General features: G+C 33.3%; 1 pseudogene; it reads left to right on the top strand.

Moving 5' to 3' along the window:
- Positions 1 to 1,310: 1,310 nt before the first annotated feature.
- On the top strand, positions 1,311 to 2,149 carry LOC140442432 (N-acetylgalactosaminyltransferase 7-like; annotated as a pseudogene).
- Positions 2,150 to 20,678: the final 18,529 nt, after the last annotated feature.

Raw genomic sequence — 20,678 nt, 5'->3', positions numbered from 1 at the left:
TTCTGTTGATATGGCTATATGATATTGTTTAAAGTAAACCTTTACGATTATTATTATTATTATTATCCAAATTTAGCCATACGACTCTCACTCCTTCTAAGGGGAAAATTCATTTATCCCAGATACCTACAGTATCAAAAGGATTGAGCTCTGGTGGGACTCTTTCGTGTTATCAAGCCCTAGGTGACTTGGTATGCTGGAGTGTCTCCCAGAAATGTTCATACACATCTGGACGTCGAGAGTAGTAGAGCTTTCTGTATGCAAAGCACGTGGTGTTCGTGTGTATGGTTTTCTGTATGGTTTTGAGATCTTGCATGGTCTAGAGATTTATCCTCATCAGAGATGTTTAGCTTTTTATATTTTCTAGGAGTTACTTCGAAATCACCCCAATAGTAGAGAGAATATTAGGTATTGTCTGAGTACTTTTGATTCTCCACTATTTTCGTATTTGAATTTCTCAGATCTCTGTACTTATGTTTCGTTGCGATATTTTCGTTGTAGTTGATACGCAGATTATTATTGGTAGGTATCGTTATATCAATTAGTATTACCCAGATTGGGCCATATGGCTCACGCTCCCTCTAAGGAGAAAACTGTATTATTTATTATTAAATTAATTTAAAAAAAATAAAAAATAAATTCATTTAGGTATTTAATTTTTACTAATTATAAAATTCTTCTTCTTAAGGTACCTTCTCCATTACTGAAGGTTGGCTATAACTACAGCAAATTGCTCTCTATCTTGAGCTGTTCTTAGTATCGAAAAATAATTATAAAATTAGGTAATTAATTATTAATTAATTTTAAAAATTAAAAAATTGATTACAAAAAAATAGTATTACTATTATTATTATTATTATCTGGAAATTTAGCAGATCGGCCCCCCTCTTAACTATGCTGGATCCACCGCTGATTTATAGTACCTAACATAAATGTACATCACTGGAAAAATAAACTGGGGTATTGAAATTTTTTAAACAAAATTTTATCATCTTTATAGAAAAACATGCCTAAGAACAAAATATTTTCAATTTTTTAAATTAAAAATCAAATTTTTTAAATTAAATGGATGTTAAGTGAGTGCCAGGCAGATTTGCCCCACAAATCAAGCATAAAGTTAACTAATAAGTTAACACAAACTTTCTCAAACCTACCTAAGAGGAATAATTCAATTCCTCTAACAACTAACAATAAGCAAAAATATGATCAGGTACTGACTTATGACCAAAAGGGTTTTCAGGAAGAAACATATGCGACCCGTTTCACATATCAGTTGGCCCAATGTAGATTGAAACGAAAATTCAATTTTTTTTACTCATGCGGGAGGATTATTCGCTATTAATAGAGCGTACTTCTTGGAATTAGGAGCTTACGATTCAGGTCTGTTGGTTTGGGGCGGGGAAAACTTTCAGTTAAGTTTTAAGATTTGGCAGTGCGGAGGTAGCATAGAATGGGTTACATGTTCCATGTAACATATTAATGTTCCAGAGTAGGTCACGTTTATCGTAGTTTTGTGTCTTATAATTTCGGAAAATGGACACAGACAAAGAAGGGACCTCTAATAACGATTAATTACAAAGGAGTGACAGAGACATGGTTTGATTCAGACTATAAAGAATATTTCTATACAGGAGAGCCAATGGCAAAATATTTGGATATGGGAAACATCGATGACCAATTGGTACCAAAAAATCGTTTAAGTTACCACAGTTTCCAGTGGTATATGGAAAACGTGGTCTATTATGTGCTGGATAAATATCCAGTACCACCACCTAATGTACACTTTGGGGTGTTAAGATCTGTAGCAGCTTTAAAATATTTAGATACATTAGGAAAAGGGCCGCCGTCTTTGATGGCCGTTCAGCATTGCTACGGTTACGGAAACAACCAGTTGATCAGACTGAACGCCAAAGGTCAACTTGAAGTCGGTGAAATGTGCGTTGAGGCGGACGGCCAAGGAGTAAAATTGACAAATTGTCGACGGCCTTGGATATACGACGAGAATACTCATACGATGTATCATAGGGTTCACAAAAAAAGCATGGCGCTATATCCGCAAATTTCCTACCTCAGTCTGATGCCGTACGATATCAACAACGCTTACCAACAATGGTTGTTCAAGCAAATCAAACCCAAATTGTACGAATAAACACCTTTAACGATAATGGATATACGTAGGGTTTTTATAAACTTGACCTAAAACTTTCATTTTCAAAGTGAAGTGACTGATTCGATTAGGAGAGAACGATTTCCGAAGTGGAAATTGAACGTCAATAAACTTACTTTAACCTTAAATTGTGGCTTATTCCCATTTAAATGGTAATTCCAAAACATTTAATAAGCAATAATTTAGTAGTTATTTCTTATCTTATTTCTTCTTTCTTTAGACTTTCTTTTACATGAGACATCCCATATTATAATCATGCATATTATAAATAAACGAGAGTAATTCATGAAACTGAAAAAAATTGTCTAAGAGTGCCGGTTAGATAAATACAATGGACAGATTACAATAGACAAAGTACCATGCTCACTGTCATGTCACATTACTTATGATTGATCGGCTTGGGTGCGCTGCAATTTTTTTACTTTCCATCTAAAGATGTAAGGTTTGTTATTCTCTATAAAGGTGTCGGTTCACTACATAGACGTCCGTGAAATATATATGAGTAAGGTATTTTATGGATTTTCACATTAATTAAATATTTACTGCTAAATATTTTCATACTTATAAATTTATTTTTAATTTTATTTTAGGCAATGAACATATTGTTACGAAAGTTTCGTAAGGTTTATCCCACATAGAAGAAGTCCCTTGACAAAAAAGAAGAAATATTAACATTCTAGAATATTCAAGATGCCGTCGAAATTCCTAAAATGTCTAGTAAAGTCTGGAACCTCAGAAAATGTATATAAACAGATGTTGTTGACAGTTTGTAACAGTTGTAATAGAGTTTTTGAAGTTTTTAGCTGCCATTCTATTAACGTATTGTAAAAAGTGTTTGTTGAATAAAATGAATTTAAAAAAAGTGTAACATTAATAACAGCGGTAGGATCAGAGAAATATTTGAGCAGTTGTTAATGGTAAATACAAGATCTACTAATTTTGATAAAGAAATGGATACGTCTGGACCCTCGCATGGTTTTAAAATTAAAAGAAGATCGAGAGAAAGGTAAGAAATAAGAAAAAGAGGAAAATGAGAAACGTAGACAAGAAAAGTAGACAAGAAAAGTAGACAAGAAGAGGAAGAGATTCATTTAGAGGTAAGTCAAATTACTAGTAGAATAGATAAATTAGAATAACACTATGAAAACCGATTAAGAAAATAAAATAATACGGCATTAAAACGATTTAGAAAATAAAACATTACAACATCAAAATGAATATAAATCTAAATTTAGAAAGACAAATAGTTGAGTTAGTTGAATTAAAAATTGGTACCCAAGCTTCTTTAACTAATATTATTTTAATAAATAATGTTAAATATAAACAAATAGCTTTATCATCCTCCATAGTTGAACCAGGCACAATTCTTCTTCCTATGCCGTCCCCATTAACGGAGGTTGACGACCACATTTTTAAAAGCTTCTCTGTCTTTTGCAACGTGGAATAATTCGTCTACAGTCATGTTTGTCCAGTCTCGAATATTTCGCAGCCATGACTTCCTCTTTCTACCTATTCCCTTTTAGCCATCGACTCTACCCTGCATGATGACCTGCAGAAGACTATATTTATTATTTCTTAGTATGTGTCCAAGGTATGCAGTCTTGCGTACTTTTATCGTTCTCAACAATTTTTTGTCTCGAAAGTCTCAGGCACAATTAGAACTAGCAAAATTTTAAAACCCCATACATTCGATGGTCAAACAGCATGGGAAAGTTATCGATTTCAATTCAAAAACGGCTGGACCGAGAATGAAACGACAAATTTCTTGGTAATGTCGCTTCGAGTTTCAAGGCAACAACCATCAGGCAATTTTTTCCTCAAGATATACCCAGTTATACCTCTCTCGTTTAAGCTTTACATACAAGATGGCCAGCAGCATCTAAAGTAGGTTTTCCAAAGTCAGCTGACAGTTCGATATCAAAATCATAACGAAAGACTGCAAGATACTCTGGTATCTGAAGATACACATCTGAAGGAGCAACTAGCGATTACTAGAAATAAAACGAACACTTTAAGGAAACAGCGTCAATTTTGCAGAATGAAGAATTACAAGATGCTTTGAACGAATCACAGATTCAAAGTCAGTGTCAGCTAAAAGAGAAAACACAGTTATTCAGAAAGAAAATAATGATCAGACTTCTATGGAAAACCTTTAAAAAATAGTCAAAATAAAGATAATGACTTAAAAGTTATACGAAAATGGCTTAAAAATGGAGCAAGTCTATTTGGCAGAAAATAACCGAATCCAGTGAAACTATAAAGACGTACTGGGCTCAATGAGAATTTCTGTATCTTTCTAATTGTCTAGGATCTATATCCGAAGTGGGAAAGTCCCGATAAAGTACTTACAGTTTAACAAGTATTGCTGCCAAAATCACATAATAAAATTGTGTTACAATATCTTCATAGCAGCCTTTTTGGAGGACATTTTGGTATAAAAAAACACTGGCCAGAGTTCGAGACAAATTTTACTGGATCAATGGTCGCCAATTGGTGTAAGAAATGTGATCTATGTAACGGAAGAAAAGACCCTAGAACAAAAAGTCGTGGTAGAATGGCACAATTTCTTTTCGGAGAGCCTTTTGAATGACTTGCAGTGGATATTCTCGGTTGACTCCCGATGACAGAGAGAGAAAATAAATACTTAATGGTAGCAATGGATTATTTTTCAATGTGGCCTGAAATGGCATCCATTCTTAATCAAGAAGCGACACCAGTAGACACAAAGAAATAAAGTGACTCATCTGCCCTTGGAAACCTAGTAGCCATTCCAGGTTGGAACAAACAAGAGTTAGCCAAAAGAGGTTAATAGGAAAGATTATAGACATTTCACTCAAGACAAGGTAAAAAAGAGTAAAATATAAAGGACCTTACGATACGCTAGGTACGTTTCATAAGCGTATGAGTATTAATACACTTTGTATTCCCGCTCATGCCTCGGGGTGTTGACTACAGACTGTATAGCTCGTCCAGCATGCCATAGCATTTAGGGAAGGATGCACGTTATATTATTTGTTTACAATGTTGTTACCCCAACTCCATGGCCTAACCAATATCATTTCCATTAAATGTCTTTATCATTCTGATACTGTTGATCTACTTATAGCGACGAGTTAAGTGAATAAATTGTACAAAAGATGACTTGCTTCGTCCTAGGTATGTTTCCACGTAGAACATCCAACTAATATTAGTATGCAAATTCGTTTTTTCTTTTGATAAATTTGTAATTGTACCTAAGTTTCTATTTTGTAAGCACCTACCTTCAAATACATATCAGTTTTGAAAGTTTGTAGGTATTGTTTCTATTGTTCATCTGATCTGTCAAGCAGTGAAAAAGCCATATAAAATATTATTACCACAACTGTTTTCTTATCCAAGCAATTGTCTAAATAAATATGTAGGTCTCGATTCTAAGGTCAAAAAAATGATCACCATAAGATCTAAGAAATGTAGAAATTTAGGGTGAACTGTTTATGGGTTGTATCTGTTATAAGCCTTTACTCTAGAAGCACATTTACTAATGATTCTATATATTATTTATTGAATAGATCGACAATTTCAGAAAAATAAGTAAATAAAAATACCGAACAAAACTCGTTTCTCTCTACCTGTATCATCTTCATCATTCCTAGCATATTTTACCGATTATGATGCAGCCTCCCTTATATAGCCGTTCTTCATTTCTGCCCACGATTGTCTAATATTTGCTTTTCTATGCGATGTTGTACCTGCTTGTTTCCTTATGTAGCCATTCTTCATTTCTGCCTACGATTGTCTAATATTCACTTTTCTATGCCATGCTGTACCTGCTTGTTTCCTTATGTCATAGTCTCATCTTAAATTTGGACGTGTTCTTGCTCTCTTAACACATCTTGGATACCACGGTGTAATTCTAGCAGTGGAATCTTGGTTCGATGTCTGATCCATTAGATTATTTTTCGATCTCTCTTTGTTATACCTAGCATGCATTTTTATTGACTTTTGAGTGACTTTGAGCTTTGCTATATCTTTCTTTATTGTCCAATTTTCGCAGCCGTATGTCCTGATTAGTAGTATACACAAATCGAATGCTTTTTTCTTCAGGTGAAGTGGCCTGGATTTGAATATAAATGCATTTTTACCAAAAGATGCCTTAGCCAGTTTCATTCTTCTATCGATTTCTGGGAGTAAGATTTTTCTTCTCTGGGAGATTTCTTACAAACATTTATGTATTGTATTCTTTGTATATTGTAATTTACTTTCATTTCCCTTTTTTGTGTTAGCATTATTTTGGATCTATCAGACAGTTTAGTATGTTCATTTTGTTGTTGTGGACCTCCGACTTCTTTGGTACTATTAAGAATTCTGTATACTTTAAGTTTTTAATAAATTATCTCTTTTACACGACGAACGGCATTATTGGATATTTTCAAATTTCTTAATTAACAGTACCTTTTTACGTGTGTCTATGTCTCTTGCACAGGCTATTAAAATGACACCTAATTAGATTATAATATTGTGCACACGGTCTAACTTAATATTAAAATATATTTACCTCATATCCTTAAAGAGAGAATCCTTCAGACGCCAGTGGTTTATTATCCTACGGTATTCACCGGTGAGAAAGGTCCGTTCGGTGGGTTGAAACTCCCAGACAGCTTGTCCCTTCGACTAATAAATTTTAGGGTTTCATTTTTTCAAACAACTATTTTTATTACATTGGTTCAGTTTTATTGCAGCTAATACAGTGTATTCCTTTTGTGAGGGAACGAGCTGATTGTTCTTGAATACTACTTATAAAGTTTTTTTCGCAGAAGGAACTGGTTCCCAAATTTATTTATAGTTGTTAGGGTAATAAAGTATTTGATTATGGGCGGGTTGTTTTTGAAGCGCTCCACAGAATAAATGTTTTGAATTATAAAATTGGAAACGTGGCTTTGGTGTGTCTTCTATTGTAAAATCTGCATAACGCCATAACTGCAATAAAATTCTTTCTAGCTAACTGGATCCTTTATTATTCACGTTAAGCAATAAAGAAATATTTTCTCAGTTATCCTTGTAAGATTAGACTAAATAGAGCGGATTATTTGGAGGTGATTGAAGAAAGTGTCATAGAATTAAATATTTCTATGTATCGTTGCTTTGTGCTATATATACACTTGTATGTCGTAGTTTCTTAGGAAATCAGCTTTCTAGCTAAGAAAACGGCTACTTAGCGACGAGACTAATTACATTCAATGTCTGCCCTCTTTTCTATAGAGGATTATTGATAATTTTCGAACGTATTAGTCTATAAAGCTACAATCTTCAGTTTTTTAGACTAGCGACAAATAGTTGACCTACCTCTTTTGTATAAAGCTAAAACCGGACTAGTTTTATAGAAGTTTTAGAAAGCATTTATCTAAAAAGTCGTCATCGTTTGTCGCTGGTTCCTTGTTATTAATAATTTGAAGCAATCAATAGTATATTGAAATACAATTTTAAATCTTATAAAACTCAATAAACATTAAAATCTATTAATCTAAAATTACTTAAAATTAAAAAGTTAGTACTTGTATTTAATTATAAATAATATGTGTGTATGAGAATAAATTAAGGGGTTTATAATAAGAATAGAATAAATTTGTAACCCCCAAAATTGGGGGCTTTGAAGTAGTAAATAGTTTCATATACCTGGGGTCCCTAATAACAAATGACGGATGGTGTGACAGAGAGATACGTAGAAGGCTGACTATTGCTAGAACAGCTATGATGAAACTGGTAGCAATTTGGAAAAATTCTAGCATAACAATACACACAAAACTAAGGCTGGTAAGGGCGCTCATTTTTCCCATAGCGACATATGCATCCGAAACGTGGACCTTAAAGAAAGCGGATAAAAATAAACTGGACGTTTTTGAAATGTAGGTATACCGCCGCATGTTGAGAATATCCTGGATTGATTATCGCACTAACGTATCGATATTAGAACAACTTAAAGTAAAGGATAGATTGCTTAAACAAATACAACAGAGATATTTGCAGAATTTTGGGCACATTGCTAGAAGAACAGGTACGATGGAAAAACTGATAGTCGAGGGTAGAGTTGAAGGAAAGAGACCTAGGGGAAGATCAAACAAAAATACTGATTAACCGAACATGAAGCCGAACAACTAGCCCAGGACAGAGAAGAATGGAGAGAAATCGTAAAAAAAATGTAAAGGTCTGATGGTGTCACCACATCTCAAAAGGTTTACATCTAAACGTTTCCAACACTAAAACTTTAGTACTTTCAAAGACTCCAATAATCGTACATGTGTATGCCAAGGGTCAAATAATAGAACAGGTAAATTTCATAAAATATTTGGGAGCAAATATCAATAGCCAGTGTAATCCAAAAAAATAAATCCTATCAAGAATCGAACAAGCAAGAAAAGCATTCATGAGCATGAAAACATTTTTTACAAGATCAGATCTTAGTCTGCAGCTTAGAATCCGAATGATCAGATGTTACGTTTTTTCTTTCTTACTGTATGGCTGTGAAAGTTGGACAATGGACTCTGAAATAGAAAAAAGAATAAATGCCTTTGAAATGTATATATACAGACGAATGTTGAAAATTCCATGGGTACAAAAAGTGACTAATGTTGAGGTACTTCGTCGCATGTGTAAATAAAAAGAATTACTAAGAATAATCAAAGAGAGGAAAATACAATACTTGGGTCATGTGTTGAGAGGCAAAAGATGCGAATTACTTCAAGTTGTATTAGAAGGAAAAGTACAGGCAAAAGATCAGTAGGAAGACGCCAGAACTCGCGGCTGAAAGATCTGAGAAGATGGTTTGACCACTCATCCGCAGAAATATTTTGCGCAGCAGTTCCCAAAACTACAATTGCCATTTGTATCGCAAACCTTCGAAAGGAGACGGCACCATGAGAAGAATATATAAATTGGTACATCATGTAGACCTTTGTTGCAAAAAAATGTTGACACTTTCTTGCATATATATCCTTAAAATAGCGTGCTTAATTTTTAAAAAAACTTAAAGAGGACATTCGAACAAATTCTTTATATAACACTCGTCTAACTTATATTATTCGACTTCCAGTTCCCTCTTCTACATTAATTAAAAAATCATTTATTTACACTGGAAAGAAAGTGTTTAATCACCTACCACTAGATATGAGATCCTCAAACAAGATCTTTGTATTCCGTAGAGAAATCAAGAAGATTGTATTGATTTGCGCTAATTGATTTCTTTGTTATTATTGAAATTTTATAATTAGTATTTTAATGTATCTTGTACTTTGTTTGTACTGTGACATGTTATGTTTTATAAATGTAACTCATTTTAGAAACAATAAATCTTTCTCTCTCTCATAATAAAAACGTTTAAATCAGAAAGATAAGGAACGTTGCATTATCTCCTATAGATAAAAATATCAATAGAAATCTAGAACGAAGTCTATATTCTGGTAAATTGAGTGACCAAACCTAAGGAGAGGAATTAAGAGCCAGGTAAGAGTATAAAAATATTGAAGGTGAAACCAAATTACCTAACTAATTGTAGAACTAAAAAAATACGAACTGTTATAACAGACGGCTTCCAAACAAAAAAAAGGTGAATATAGATTAATTCGTGATCTGAATTCGTGATTCCCAAACAACTTATTATATTTAAATTTTAAAAGAAACTACATAGAAAATACTGCCATCTGCAACAGAGTCTAACGTTCCCAATAATTTAATATCCAATACCATTCAACATTTAAACAAATCCACGCCTTTCATATGTGTTGCAAATATTAAAAAATCCTTAACAATACTACTCCCTGTTGATTCACTAATTACTGAATATATGTCACTCTTAGCTACTGAGAACCTTCCGAATCATTGTATTACTATGCTCACTCTTTCGTTTCAATTCTATCCAACAGTTCTAACATATGGAGTAAATCATAGCTCACAAATGCATAATTTAAACACTAAATCAATTTCACGCGGTCAAACCCTTCTAAATATAAAATTATCCCCGCAGGGGTGGACAATCCCACTTCTGAATAGTCTCCGCCACTTTCGATTATGATTGTAGCAAAATCCATCGTTGAAGAGCGCGAGCCCTTGTACTTTTTACTCAGCCTCGTTTTATGGAACGCCAGATTAAATTAAATCCTGGTATTGTGATGGTAAAACGTGTTTTGAGCCTTTGTGGTAATTGTGCTCTGTTACAACCCTATGCTTTATTATATCAATTCTACATCTACGAAGGCATTGTTTTCGCTGTAACTATTTTTAGTACCCGAAAGGATCTAATAAATTATTCAAATTTTTGAGAGTGAATCCTTTTTAATCTTTAAATATTTTTAGTTGTGTCGATATTTTACCACTTGCACATATTTTTATGTTTTCTGGAATCATTATCTTTTAATAAAAAGAACTAGGTGTCAAATATTAGTATTTTTGTTATATTTCAGTTGTGTTTCTGATAATATAGTATTAGGCTTTGGTATTTGAGGAGTTAAGGATACGAACTTGAAATAAATTTGGTTCTGTCCGCATAGGTTATTTTTATGTAGACACGACTCTATCTGTTTTCCAATGTGTTTCCAGTAATTTCTCGTTTCATCGTTTCCGTGGTCTGCCTACTGATCGTTTTCCTATTGGAGAATCACCTCACGCCGTCTTTACTACTCTATTTGTTGTCATTCGGCTTATATGGTCATTTCATTCTACTCTTCTATTTCTTACTGAGTCCTTGATGTTCACGACCTTGAATCTACGTTGTATATCTGTACTTCTAGCTCTGATCATAGTGTCTTACCATCTATTTTTCTAATAGTTTTCATCACCGCTGCTTCTAACATTATTTTTGCATCTCTGTGTCAGGTCGTGTTTCTGCAGCGTTTGTCATTATTGGTTATTATAAATCCTGCTTTCATTTATGTTTATTTCTCAATTTTGTTTCATTAATGCAACCTGCTGCTTTCTTTGCTTTACTCAATTAATTTTTTCTTCTGTTTCGAGCTTTCCGTAGCTAGATAGTATAATGCCTAGATATTTAAACACCATCACTTGTTCTACTATCTCACCTTCCAGATCCAATTTACATCTTCACTTTAAGAGAATAGTATTGCGTCGTCTGCATAGCAGATTATTTTAAGTTGTTTTTCTCTCATTTGGTATCCTTTTGTAGTACTTATTTTTTTTATTATTTCATCCATGATCGGGTTGAAAAATAAAAGACCTAGGGAATATATCTGTCAGATACTATTGCCAGGTTCAATTCAGGTAGATAAATCTACTTCTATTTTCATTATATTGTTTTAGTAGATACTTTAGAACGTTTGAAAAGTTTGCGTCTTCATCAAAGTGAATAACGTCCTAATCAGAAATGACTTCTAAAGTCATAATTCAGATCAATCGCCCATAATATTTACTCTGAGTGACATAATCATCAGAAATGAGTGTAATCCTATACTAACAAATAAACTAACACGCCGAGGCTTCTGAAAATGTAACACAAACTGTGTTTACTTTTTAGTTTAGTTTAAGACAAAATCGTCCTTTTCAAAGTAGTCTATACCAAAATAAACTTAAACAAAAGCAATCGTATAAAAATAATCCTATATAGTGTAGATATGTTACGGGATACAACAGCGAGTTATTCTTTTTTTATATATCAAAAATATTTTAAAACATACCGTCTTCTTCTTCTTCTTCGTGCGACTAGGATTACTCCTACTTGTCTGCCTCTTATTCTGTTTCAGTCGTTGTTGACTGTACATTATCTTTCCACCTTTTTGGCGGTCTTCCAACGGATCTTGTTCAATTGCTCAAGATAAAACAAATTGGAACAATGCTAGTCAAAAACTTAAAAAATAGATTCAAAACATAAAAAATAACTAAATCAGTTCTTACCTAAAAGAGTTGACGATTGATGAATGTTAGTAATACTGAGGACCCTCTATGGAAAGCAACAAAAAGGCTAAGGAGACTAGTAACCCATTCTCCACCCATTAAACTGGAAGGCAGTAGCTGGGCTATAATCAATAAGCAAAAAACAGAGATTTGCCATATCTTTAGAAAATACATTGAAGGCATATGAAGACCAAATTATTTGATCAAATATCGTTAAAGCCTAGTCAGACAAAAGAGACATGAAATAAAGCACACCACAAATCCGAAGAAATCACAGGATATGATTAAATTACTGGAAACTTACTACGAAACCTGCCTGTAAAGCACTAGTAAAACTAATCAACATAATTAATGCTGCATTTAGATTAAGATATATTCCAAATTCACAAACAATAGCCAAGGTTATAGTGATACCAAAACCAGGGAAATCACCAAATGAAGTCTCCTCATATAGGTCAATATCACTTTAACCAGTGATGTCAAAGCTGTTTCAGAAACTCCTGCTAAAACGAATGAAAATGAAAAGAAAAAAGTGATTCCAAACCACCAATTTGGCTTCAGAAATAAACAGTCAACGGCTGATTAGGTACAGGGAATTACCAACATAATTGAAAAATCATTGAAAGAAAAGAAACTCTGTTTTACAATCTTTTTAGACGTAACTAGAGCTTTTAACAAAGTGCAGCATAAAACTTTAATCTACAAATTCGAAACTCTTATGACTAAAGAATATTCAGAAATTTAGCACCACACATATCTGACAGATATAAACGATATTAAAGGAGGTAATAACATAGACAATCAACAAAATCTACAACGTCAACTACACAGTAAAGACCCAACAAGAGAAGAAGGGTCAAATGCCATCCTAAAATTCAATGACAATAAAGCCCCAGGAATGGATGAAATCTGTTCGAAAATTAAAAAAAAAGGTGGTGATCAACTTTTTGCAGCAATGCATAAACTAATAGAACTTTTATGGCAGAATGAGTTGGTACCAGAAGAGTGGCTAAAGGGAATAGATATGTCCGTTGCATAAAAAGGGTGATCAACTGGAGTACAAACACTATAGAGGCATTATTCTGCTGTCTGCCGACTGCTGGAAAGTCGACTACACATTAAATGCAAGCACATATGCACATTCTAGAAAAGCCACAAGAATATAACATAGATACACACCATCTCTTCGTCGACTCCAAAGCAGCCTATGACAGTGTGAAAAGAACTGCATTATATAATGCAATGATAGACTTTGGGATCCCACCTAAGTTAGTTAAGTTGACCCAACTAACAATGTAAAACGTAAGCTCATGCGTTAGAATTAAAGAAGAAAACTCTATATAGTTATAGTGGGCAGAAGTGTGAGAGACATGGTGCAGTATTTTACAAGACTTGCAGACGCGGCAAGTGAATTAGGACTTGTGGTAAATGAGGAAAAAATCAAATATATGTTGGTTTCTAAAAACCCCCTCGAAATATCCAACAGAGAGTTCAAATAAACATTCATACCTTTGAGCAAGTCAAAGAATTCGCATATCTTAGATTGCTAGTAAATGCAGCAAACACGACAAGCGGCGAAATAAAAAGACGCATAGCAATAGCAAACAGAACTGTTCAGGGTTTCCAGAAACATTTAAAAAATAAAAATATAAAACGTGCAGTCAAGCTCAATATATACAAGACCTTAATAAAATCAGTTTTGATATATGGGGCTGAAATGTGGACCTTATCTCAAAATAATGAAAGACTTTTTGGTAGTCTCAGTGCTCAAAGATGGGCTAGACTCAGTGCTAGGATGTCAGATCACAAATACATGAAGATATTAACACTTTCAAAACCAGAGGGCACAAGAAGTAGAGGACGGCCACGAATGAGATGGATTGATGATGTGGAAGAAGACCTACAGATTCTACGGGTCACAGGATGGAGAACAGGTGCCAGGAATCAACAGGAGTGGCGACTTCTTTGTGAGCAAGCGGCCAAGATCTACAACGGATTGTCGAGCCACTTATGATGATGATGACATATAACTTAGAATTAAACAAGAAGATGTGTTCACAGATCCAAAAGAAATCAAAGCAGGATTCCCTCAAAGAAGCATATTAGCTCCGGTCCTGAACTACTTCCGCCACCTACAACTTCCTATATTTTATTGGTAGGACCATATTATTTTACTACGATTTACGTATGTTAATTAAGGGTTACTTCTGATACATCCCAACAGCAAGCCAGAATACTGGTGATTAATAATAAATGCAATATATTCTGCTTAGTTGCGTATTTAGAGAATATGACATAATATGCATTATAAGGGAATTAGAGACAGATAGAAAAATTTAATAAAAACATGTCATTTAAAGATATATATAAGTAATACTATAGAGATAAAATAACTTGTCTCACATATATGAACAAATAAAAAAAAACGAAGGTAGCTGATTGATTATTTAACTCCCCAGTTTTTAAATAAATGAAGAATGCAAAGAGAATCATAGAACCAATACACCTGTCAATAGAAAATATATTTAGAAACAATAAGAATATCAAATACAGTATTCTAACTGCAAAAACTGTTGGTAATTTGTAGCCAATAAAATAAATTGCAATTTGTTTAATTAGAACATGAACAACTGTAATTATTTCGCCATTGTCAGCATCGTTACCGACTAAAAAATATATATTCGGAGCTAAAATACGTTCTACTTAACATACCGTAAGTATCAAAAGGATTATAATATTCTCTTATTTGATATTCGTTATTGATAGCGGTAGATATCGAATGCATAATCCACAATAAAAACCCATCGGCTACAACAATCACAAAAATGAATCTAAAAACCTATCTATCGCTTGTCACTTGTCACTTGTCACGTGATTTAAACATGTGTTTAAAACGGGAACTAACAAAACGAGCTTTCACGTTTAACATTGAGATTAATGACGAGATAATAGGACTAGAGCATTCCTACAGGAAATTACTGCCTGTAGCAGCCTCTTTCTATTGCATTGACGCTAATGGAAACTCTATCGGTTTTGTTTAGTTAGAATAACGTAGTAATGGAAATTTAGGGAACTTGATTTAAATACGATAAATCAAGAGCATAAAATCAACTATTATTATAAATGTGTATAAAAACATATTTTCAAAATTAAGGTAAGATAAAACCAAAATAATGCTAAAATAAAAAAGGGAAATAAAAGTAAGTAGCAACATCCAGAGGATACACAGCAATTTGTAAGACAATAAGGAAAAATATTAAGGAAGGTATAAGAAAATACAATGACAGACTAGTAAGAAATGCAACAGAAAACGGAAAAAACACTATAAGAAAACAAGAAAAGCGTTAACTATGCATAGAGGTTAGCAGCTAGGCCCCAAACCACACAGCTAAGAGCTACAATTTTAGTTATTACAATTTCTTAAATTGTTATGAAAGCAATTATTATTAGAAAATGTTTATTTTTTCTTTAATTATCAAACACAAAAGTTACCTGGATTTCATTAAAATTTCTGGGTTTAGGAACTGGACTTACTAAAATTTCTGGGGGTGGAAACTGGACTTACACTTTCTGCCACACTGATAAATTCATCTCCAAACTGCGAAAAAGCCTGTGATGACAACCAGGGAAAAACAAAATGAGGATGGAAGCTGGGCAAAATGGAAACATGTGGTTATCCTTCAAAGTTGTTGTAAACGTCGTTTTACAAATATTACTCGTTTAAAATTGACACTTATTTACATTGAGTATAATTTACTTTTTTCAACAAATTTGCCGGTTTTTGACGCCGACACTCACAGCGTCTTGACTGTTCAACGATTCTTTCAAACCTCACTTAAACTGTAACGATTAACTGCTCAATACTACACATTTAGCTGCTACTGAAACGAAAAGATATTTACGAATCAGGAGAAAGATTCGAACTACAACCAAACCAACTGCGCTTGACAGCGGCTTTATGGAGCGATCTAAATGGATGTTTATTTGAAACGCAATATTAAGCGAAAAACGATCAAAGAAAATACCAACGAATATGCGTGTGTGACATATAAACAAACTTTTAAAATGCATTTATTTTTAACTCGTAGGCGCAAAAAGGGTTAAAAGAATATTACGAAAGGAAATAGAGATACATTGTACATATTCTTCGATGTTTTAACCCTTAACTGGTCCGGCGTTGTCTGACAAACGATTCCATATTTTTAATTATCTTTTATTCGAAATTGGCACCGCTCACAGGCAAATCCTTTTATCTAATCCTTAAACTATTGGAGTTTTGTAACAGTCGTTACTTTTATTACAATTTAAATTAAAATAATAAACAATTTATATTAAAAATAATTTCAGAGATGTAGTATGGGTTGCCTAACTTTAAGTGTTCATTTGCCCATTAAGTGTGTATTGTTAATAATTTAAGTTGTCACTCTGTTCTAATTTGGTACCATTGCGGACAAGAGAAATGACAGGAGATTAAGGGAAGTGAAAATTGGCTCTTCTTGGTTAATTAACTGTGAATTAAAATTGACTTTTGATCGGGAGTTTGAAGTGGTACACACAGGTGGCAGTTAGCGAAAGAAAATCCAATTAATGCATAGAATTTCCTTCACTTCAAGAAGTTAAATATTCCAAGTATAACTATAACAATTTAATTGACGGTGTTTTCGCAAACTCGGGAGGTGAAGTGAGATTTCTAGCACGGAATTGATTAGCTATCTGGTAAATAATAATTTTTTATATTATAAACATTAGAGTATTTTATCTATATCCTATTATTCAGATTCATTATTTCATATTTTAATATAGTATTTTGTCCAAGGCCATTATATTTTTACTCTATGTGAAGCAAGGTCACGCTACATCCGATTGGATGGTTTTTTTTTATCTACCATAATTATCTTTTTGCTCCGGTTTCTTATGCTGAAAGAAACTTTCCTCACTTCTTCTTTGATTTCTTTTTATGAATGTTGAGATTAGAAGTAACGGGGAATTGTTTTCAGCCACCTACCATGGAATTATAAATTTCCCTCAGAACATCCGAGGGAGAGTACCACTTCAACTCTATTAGAATCAGGGTCATTGGGACAAGCACAGGGAGTATTATCTACTCCACCCTCATTTTTTCTCCAGCCTGCACCTAGAGGTAGGGCAGGACAGTCATCATCGGAACTGAGCCAATTAGCACCAGCTCCGTGCTAATTTCGGACCTCAAGGAGGACTTCGCTGGGACACCGAAACCATTCGGGAGTATCCTTCCAGACAGCTGTAGGAGGACAGTTGGTTTTTGATTCAGAACTATATATATATATATCTTGTTTCACCAGTTCTAGTTTTTTTTTATAACATATATATATATTAATTAATATAACTCCCCTTGGTGTAAGGTATCGGTAAGTTTGAGCTCAAATTCTACCCAGAGATTATCTTCCATTGTTTTTTGGTATTAACCATTTATTTCATTATTAACTTTAATTATTTTATTATTTGTTTATTTAACTAATTTTTTATATTTCATCTTGCGTTATTAACTCCGGTTATTATCCCTTCAGGATAATATACCGTTTCAATTGTTTAATTTGGCTTGTTCCCATTTATATATATTATTTTGTTTGTATGTGCATTTAGAGTTGTTTAACAATATTGTTGGTCATATTGTAGGTTAGTATAAGATATTTACTTGGCTATACGTTCTTCCAACGTTAGCATTATTTTTTTGTTTAAGGTTGTTTTTTAACCTAGATGTAGGTTGTACACTCTATATCAGAGTTATTCTGTGTAGTTTTCAACTTTTTATTATAGTTGTTTTCAACATTCTTTTTTTTAAAATATTATATTGTGAAATTTTCATATACTTTTTGGTAACTTAGAGATTGTCAAAATCTAAGAAGTTATATTTAATAAACTTGAATTTGTTTTGCATATAATTTTTTTATTAATATTTCCTTACCTTTTTACATTTACAGCATTTTTGTTTATTAAATCAACTTTAATTAATATTAGCAGTATACGATACCTGGAAGAGTGACTGTTACTCTTTTTAGAGTATTATCCCTCTTCTGGCGCCCTCAATTTGTTTTCTTTGTTAATTTTCATTATATCTATTCATTTTTCTTATCTTCTTTTCTATCTATCATACATATTTTCCTGATTTACTGTCTTTAAAAGGCATGCAAATTGGCCGTATCCATCCTTGAGTTTCTAGTGGTCATTCTCTTGCCTACATTGCTAGCCTAGCCACATTCCGTTCAATATTTTTTTTTATACTTCTTTACTTAATTGTTATCTATTTTATCCCATATATAGACCACTCTTCTTATACCTCTCTCCTCCTACACACCCCAGTATTTTGCTACAGTTTGACAAGTGAGTGTATTTGCGACAAGTTTCTCTCAGTTCCTAAAAAGTTATCGCAACAATTAGGTCGAGAGTAGTTCCTCAGATGAAATTTTAGAAATTATGAAATTATGATTATTTTTAGAAATTATGGCCGGGTCATCAAAACGAGTGTGTTTCGGCGATGACGATTATGAGACAACTCTTTTAAAGTGGTACAATGATGAATGTGATTGTGACAGTGATGTAGACGATATTTCGGAAGACCATAACATTGAATCTGAACACGATACATGTTCGGAATTGTGATGAATTAGCAGTAAGTGATAGTGACAAAACCTATGTTTATGGTAAAAATCGACACAAGTAGTGTACGTTAGAAGTTATCCCCTCATCTAGAACAGGTAAACATAACATTGTCATAAAAGTGCCAATTCTAAAAACAAAGGCAAAAATGCTCGGCGAAGCTGCGATACCCTTGTCTGTTTGGAATATGTTGTTTAGCGATAACATTCTACAACATATTGAGCAGAATACAAACACAAAATACGATCAATGCGTGAAAAATATTCTGCTAGTTCTATCCATCACCTTTAGAGAAATGGATGTTATTGAGTTAAGAGCATTTTTGGGACTCATTGTTTACACTGCCATTTTCCACTCCAATCACGAAAATATAGACCGTTTATTTGCAACAGATGGAACTGGAAGAGAAATCTTCAAAGCAGTCATGAGCAAAAAAAGATTTGCTGTTCTTTTACTTGCTATCCGATTTGACAATCCTGAAGACAGGGAGGCACGCAAAAAAGATGATCTAACTGCAGCTATTTCATTTATATTTAATACTTTCATAGGAAATTGTCAAAGTGTACACGGACTTGGTAAATCTGACTCAATTGATGAAGTGATTGTAAGTTTTCGAGGTAAATGCCGGTTTAAAATGTACAAACCGGCTAAATAAGGACTCAAAATACATTGTCTTAGGGATGCACGGAATGGTTATTTGTATAATGCTTATATCAGTGACGAGTACAAAAAATTCTTAAGCCTACACAAGCTGCGTTGCGCTTAGCTGAACCACTCTTTGGTAGCAACCGAAATATCACAGCTGATAATTGGTACTCTTCTATTCAATTAGTGAATATTTTACAAACGAAAAACTTAACTTATGTGGGCACACTGAAAAAAAAAATAAGGCCTCCATCTTTTCTGCCCAACAGAAACAGACCTGAAGGGTCAACAATTTATGGATTTAGGGAAGAATGTACCTTAATTTCTCATGTAGGAAAAGTGAGAAAGGCTACAGTACTCATATCTTCAATGCATAGTAGACGTTATAGTGACCCCTCTACTGAAAAACCAGAAATTATTTCTTATTATAATGAGAATAAGGGAGGTGTAGATTCCCTAGATGAGAAATGCCCCAAAAGCACCTCAAGCCGTCGAACTCGAAGATGGGTCTTAACAATTTTTTTCCGCATATTGGACATTTCTATAGCAAATTCATATATTCTACATCAGTGTTACAAAAACAATCCAGTAATAAAAGAAAAAAGTGTTTTGCCTTTGGAGTTGGCTATGTAGTTAGTGCAAGATCACATGAAAAGACGAATGGCAATGATGGACATTCCACGTCAATTATGTCTTACAATTAGCCAGATACTTGGAGTTCAAGAAGAACAAGAGGACAATCAGACGGATGTTCTTATTTTAGAAAAACGCAAGATTTGCAGTTTGTGTCCGAGTAGAAACCGCAGGATGACAAAATACCTGTACTTGCGTTGCAAAAAGCCTGTTTGTTTGGGATGTACAAAATCACTATATAAAAATTGCATATAAAATTAGTAAAGTTTGACTGATGCTGGAAACAAATATTTTTGATCGATTTTTATTTTACCTAGTTTTTTGTTTAGTGTGCAGTTTGAACATTTATCATAGGAATACATTTTTTTTCATAGTGTTTTTTATATATTTTTTTAATTACTTTACAAAACTATGTACTTTTCCACAAATATTTGTATGGATGTCAGTTTTATTTTAATATTTTTTTCTTAACCCAAATAATGCCCAAATCTAATACGTTCACTTTTATATAAATATATCAGGGTATGTTTGTAACATTTTTTCTTATTAAAAAAAATGTTTTTGAGTGTTGTTTTGCTGTCTTGAAAAAAGTAGTTTCGCAAACTACGCCGGACTAGTTACGCTACTGCTACAGTACCGGACCAGTTAAGGGTTAACATATACGAGGGGATTTCAATATATACCAAAGAATTAAAAAATGCTACAATACAACGATTTTTTG

Source organism: Diabrotica undecimpunctata, chromosome 5, assembly GCF_040954645.1.
Source record: "Diabrotica undecimpunctata isolate CICGRU chromosome 5, icDiaUnde3, whole genome shotgun sequence".
In the NCBI taxonomy this organism is placed as follows: Eukaryota; Metazoa; Arthropoda; class Insecta; order Coleoptera; family Chrysomelidae; genus Diabrotica; species Diabrotica undecimpunctata.
The sequence above is the reverse complement of the archived record's forward strand: the minus strand, read 5'-3'. Positions and strand labels throughout refer to the sequence as shown.